Here is a 6,266-nt window from a genome sequence, read left to right as displayed (position 1 = left end):
TTAGGGCCTAAACTCTCCCAATTCCCAACCCTCCACCCCCACACCAGGCCTTGTTACCACATAGCCTGCCACTACACACCCCCAGTTGTTAGTCACTAACAGTCCCCATTATCTACTATTCACCCTCCCATCCTGATCTTTAGCAACTTCTTTGTCTGTCCAACAGTCTTTCTCTCTCTTTGGGCTCAATCCTATTGTTTACTCCTTACCCCACCCACCTCCCTATTTTCTGTAATGTCAACTGATGTTTTCCCAGCCACCATCAGTTCTGAGAAAGGTTCACTAGACCCGAAACGTTAACTCTGATTTCTCCTCCACAGATGCTGCCAGACCTGCTGAGCTTTTCCAGCAACTTTGTTTTTGTTTGCATTAATAAAACATGTGTTATAGCAGAACTACCAGTATTCAGTGGCTAAGGGAATGATCAGTGTTACGGGGCAACTGGATACAGTAAGGTGAGACCTGGTAGTGTATCAGAGGTGACAGCTCGCACTTAACGTTGGTGGCTTCCAGGCAAGTCATGGTTTCATCCCAAAACCAGCCCAGCCCGTCCCAGCCTGCCTAACCTGCTCTTCCTCTCACCTATCCCCTCCTCCCACCTCAAGTCGCACCTCCATTTCCTACCTACTAACCTCATCCCACCCCCTTGACCTGTCCATTCTCCCCAGACTGACCTATCCCCTCCCTAACTCCCCACCCATACTCTCCTCACCTATCTTCTCCTCTATCCATCTTCAGTCCACCTCCCCCTCTCTCCCTATTTATTTCAGAATCCTCTCCCCATCCCCCTTTTCTGATGAAGGGTCTAGGCCCGAAATGTCAACTTTTGTGCTCCTAAGATGCTGCTTGGCCTGCTGTGTTTATCCAGCTCCAAACTTTGTTATCATGGTTTCTGTAGCCTTGATTTGGGGAGGACACAAGTCTAGCAACACTATAGTTGCCTCAAGGGTCCATGGGCTGTTGAGATAAGGCAGGCATATTCATGGTGATGTAAAGGATGTCAACGGAAATGAGGTTAGAGTGAAGGATCATAGGAGTTACAGAGATTATAACACATTAGAAGACATGAAGAACGGGACGGGAGATTATAACACATTAGAAGACATGAAGACTATGACTGTAAGTCAGTCATGCAAGTGAAAATTTTGAATTTCACCACATTGATCCAAATGTCAACAGCACTTTAAAGTCTCCAGTTCAGACAAATAATATCCAAAATGGGAGGAATAAGTAATCACCTCTCTTTTCGAAAGAAGCAAAATGTGGCAATAGAATATGAGGACCTCTAAGGGCCTACTGCAGTCACATCACTGTATGGATTATGCAATGGTATATTAATGTACCTTCATGTTACACTTGATTTTGTAGTTCACATTCATGACAGCGCCCAATTCTGAAATGTATTGATGAAGTGTGCTGATTCGGAGTACATTGCGCAAACTAACTGCACCTTGTGATCTCCAAGATAACAAGTCTCAATGGAACAAGGCATTTGTTACCATAACCTCAACTTTCCAATTGGCAAAGACACACAATCCCAAGGACTGCAGGCTGATGCATTACTTTGCTGTATCATCACATAAAACAGAAAGCCTGCAAGGATATCAGCACCAAGGTGAATGGGGGCTGTTGAGGCATGGCGGTGGAATGGGAGAGATGTTGGAGCCGAGCTTCCTGGGACCTACCTAATGCCAAGTGAACATGAATTAATTTTTGGTCTTCTCAAATGAAGTCAGGTTATTCTAAACTCTATCAGTGCATCAAATGTGGTTCCTTGACTCACTACATTCTGTGGCAGCATGTCATTCATTTAAAATTTTCAGAGCTCAGACAAGCCTATAATGACACATGCACAATCTCTCTTACTTTTCTGACAGCTTCTACACAAGAAAGAATAATCAAGGTTCTGAAGCTGCCACTTAACTGAAAGAAAAGATGCAGACGACAGCAGAAAGTACATGAACTGGAGGTCTAGCTGCACCACTGCATCCCGAGAGAGAAACAGACAAGATTCACGGAGATGGCAACTAGTTTTGGTATGGAGCCACGTGACCATCACTCCTAAGATACTCTGATAATGGGAACTGCAGATGCTGGAGAATCCAAGATAATGAAATGTGAGGCTGGATGAACACAGCAGGCTCAGCAGCATCTCAGGAGCACAAAAGCTGACGTTTCGGACCTGGACCCTTCATCAGAGAGGGGGATGGGGTGAGGGTTCTGGAATAAATAGGGAGAGAGGGGGAGGCGGACCGAAGATGGAGAGAAAAGAAGACAGGTGGAGAGGAAAGTATAGGGGGGGAGGTAGGGAGGGGATAGGTCAGTCCAGGGAAGACGGACAGGTCAAGGTGGTGGGATGAGGTTAGTAGGTAGGAGATGGAGGTGCGGCTTGGGGTGGGAGGAAGGGATGGGTGAGAGGAAGAACAGGTTAGGGAGGCAGAGACAGGTTGGAGTGGTTTTGGGATGCAGTGGGTGGAGGGGAAGAGCTGGGCTGGTTGTGTGGTACAGTGGGGGGAGGGGACGAACTGGGCTGGTTTTGGGATGCGGTGGGGGAAGGGGAGATTTCGAAGCTGGTGAAGTCCACATTGATACCATTGGGCTGCAGGGTTCCCAAGCGGAATATGAGTTGCTGTTCCTGCAACCTTCGGGTGGCATCATTGTGGCACTGCAAGAGGCCCATGATGGACATGTCATCTAAAGAATGGGAGGGGGAGTGGAAATGGTTTGCGACTGGGAGGTGCAGTTGTTTATTGTGAACCGAGCGGAGGTGTTCTGCAAAGCGGTCCCCAAGCTTCCACTTCGTTTCCCCAATGTAGAGGAAGCCACACCGGTTACAGTGGATGCAGTATACCACATTGGCAGATGTGCAGGTGAACCTCTGCTTAACGTGGAAAGTCATCTTGGGGCCTGGGATAGGGGTGAGGGAGGAGGTGTGGGGGCAAGTGTAGCATTTCCTGTGGTTGCAGGGGAAGATGCCGGGTGTGGTGGGGTTGGAGGGCAGTGTGGAGCCAACAAGGGAGTCACGGAGAGAGTGGTCTCTCCGGAAAGCAGAAAGGAGTGGGGATGGAAAAATGTCTTGGGTGGTGGGGTCAGATTGTAGATGGCAGAAGTGTCGGAGGATGATGCGTTGTATCCGGAGGTTGGTGGGGTGGTGTGTGTGAATGAGGGGGATCCTCTTTGGGCGGTTGTGGCGGGTCGGGGTGTGAGGGATGTGTTGCGGGAAATGCGGGAGACGCGGTCAAGGGCGTTCTCGACCACTGTGGGGGGAAAGTTGCGGTCCTAGAAGATCTTGGACATCTGGGATGTGCGGGAGTGGAATGCCTCATCATGGGAGCAGATGCGGCGGAGGCAGAGGAATTGGGAATAGGGGATGGAATTTTTGCAGGAGGGTGGGTGGGAGGAGGTGTATTCTAGGTAGCTGTGGGAGTTGGTGGGCTTGAAATGAACATCACTTACAAGCTGGTTGCCTGAGATAGAGACTGAGAGATCCAGGAAGGTGAGGGATGTGCTGGAGATGGCCCAAGTGAACTGAAGGTTGGGATGGAAGGTGTTGGTGAAGTGGATGAACTGTTCGAGCTCCTCTGGGTAGCAAGAGGCGGTGCCGATACAGTCATCAATGTAATGGAGGAAGAGGTGGGGTTTGGAGCCTGTGTAGGTGCGGAAGAGGGACTGATCCACGTAACCTACAAAGAGGCAGGCATAGCTGGGGCCCATGCGGGTGCCCATGGCCATCCCCTTAGTCTGTAGGAAGAGGGAGGAATCGAAAGAGAAGTTGTTGAGGGTGAGGATGAGTTCGGCTAGGCGGATGAGGGTGTCAGTGGAGGGGGACTGGTCAGGCCTGCGGGACAGGAAGAAGTGGAGGGCCTTGAGGCCATCTGCATGCGGAATACAGGTGTATAGGGACTGGACGTCCATGGTGAAAATGAGGTGTTGGGGGCCAGGGAATTGGAAGTCCTGGAGGAGGTGGAGGGTGTGGGTGGTGTCACGGATGTAGGTAGGGAGTTCCTGGACCAAAGGGGAGAAAATGGAGTCCAGATAGGTGGAGACGAGTTCGGTGGGGCAGGAGCAGGCTGAGACGATGGGTCGACCAGGGCAGGTAGGTTGGTGGATTTTGGGAAGGAGATAGAAACAGGCTGTGCGGGGTTGGGGAACAATGAGGTTGGAGGCTGTGGGTGGGAGGTCCCCTGAGGTGATGAGGTCATGAATGGTGGTGGAGATGATGGTTTGGTGCTCGGGTGTGGGGTCATGATCGAGGGGGCGGTAGGAGGTGGTGTCGGAGAGTTGGCCTCTGGCCTCGGTGATGCAGAGGTCAGTGCACCATACTACCACTGCGCCACCCTTGTCTGCGGGTTTGATGGTGAAGTTGGGGTTGGAGCGGAGGGAGCGGAGGGCTGCCCATTCTGCGGGGGAGAGGTTGGAGTGGGTGAGAGGGGTGGAGAGGTTGAGGCGGTTAATGTCTCGACGGCAGTTAGAGGTGAAGAGGTCGAGGGAAGGTAGGAGGCCTGGGGGTGGTGTCCAGGCATAAGATACTGCTTGGCCTGCTGTGTTTATCCAGCTCCACACTTTGTTATCTCGGATTCTCCAGCATCTGCGATTCCCATTATCTCTGATACAATTTTAACCCCACTGCAAAGCCTCTTCTAAGGATGCCTAACCTGAAGAAGTTACCCTCCTCCCTCCGGACAAATCTCAGGGGTTCTCTTTCCCACTGCAACTCTCTTGTCTCCTCTTTCCATCTTCGATCTGCATCCCCATCTCTCCCTATTTATTTCAGAACCCTCTTACCCTCCCCCATTTCTGATGAAGTGTCTAGGCTCAAAACGTCAGGTTTCCTGCTCCTAAGATGCTGCTTGGCCTGCTGTGTTTATCCAGCTCTACACCTTGTTATCACCCACTCACTGTCACTTGTTTATCTAACCAGTGTTGGGCTAAGTGACAAACAGTCCACCTGCCTAGAGGCAAGTTAAGATCCATAAATGGACCATTAAGAGCTACTTAAGGGCATCTTCCTCTTGCTGTTCAATCATATGTCATTTGAGGAAACCATCTGATTGTTTCCTTGCAGGCTATAGAGGGGCAGTTCTGATCAGGAGCCCTTTGGTCATGGAAAGCTTCCCCTGAGGACAAATACATTTGAGGATATGTACATACAAATTAGGAATGGGAATAAACAATTCAATTCTTTGACCATCTCCTCCACTTTTTCTTAAGATTATCACTGATCTGATTGTGGCATCAACTTCACATTTCTGCCTATCACAGATAACCTTCAATTCTTTTGTTAGTCAAGAATCTTTTTATCTCTGCCTAGAGAATATTCTGTGTTTCTCCTCCACCATTCTCAAGGGAAAATAATTACACTGTTTCATGATTTTCTGAGAGAGAGAGAAAAAGCCTCTTCATTTCTGCTTAAATCAGAAACTGTTTATTTTTATATTGTGGCCCCTAGCTGTAATCTCTCCTACAAGGGGAATTATCCTTTCAGCAACAACCTATCAAGTCCTGTCAGGAGCTTATGTGTCTCTATAAAATAATCTTTCATTCTTCTAAATTCTAATGGATGCAAACACAACCTGTCTAACCTTTCCTCATAGGATAAAACCATGATCATGTAATTATGTCCTTTCTTATGGTGGTATCACCAATGCATGAGCAAGTCCAGAGCAAAATTTACTCATCTTAAGATTCCATTTCCCTTACAAAAACAACATTACATTTGCCTCCCCACCATTTGCTATACCTGCGCATTAGTATTTTGTGATTCAGGACATACAGATCCTCTGGTACTGCAGACCTCTGTAATCTCTCTCCAGTTAAACACATACTACAGAGATAATGGGAACTGCAGATGCTGGAGAATCTGAGATAACAAAGTGTGGAGCTGGATCAACACAGCAGGCCAAGCAGCATCTTAGGAGCACAAAAGCTACGTGTTCTTATACCTGCAAAACTAGATAAGCTCATGTTTTCTCACATTATGTTCCATCTGCCAACTTTTTGGCTAACCACTTAATGCACCTGAGTCCCTTTAAAAATTCCTTCACAACTTTTCCAACTTAAGCTTTTTATCTGTAGCCATACTATCAATAAATGCAGCAATCTGATCCTTTCATCCAAGCATTGATATATATTGCAAATTGTTTAGACACAAGCCTTGATCCTTGTCTGCATCTTGCAAACCTGAAAGTGAAACAATTGTACCTACTATTTCCTGCAAGCTAAGTAAATGTTTTATGTGTGATTTATTTGCTTACCTGCATGGGCTC

This window comes from Stegostoma tigrinum, chromosome 1 (genome assembly GCF_030684315.1).
Source record: "Stegostoma tigrinum isolate sSteTig4 chromosome 1, sSteTig4.hap1, whole genome shotgun sequence".
In the NCBI taxonomy this organism is placed as follows: domain Eukaryota; kingdom Metazoa; phylum Chordata; class Chondrichthyes; order Orectolobiformes; family Stegostomatidae; genus Stegostoma; species Stegostoma tigrinum.
This window is presented reverse-complemented; position numbering follows the sequence as displayed.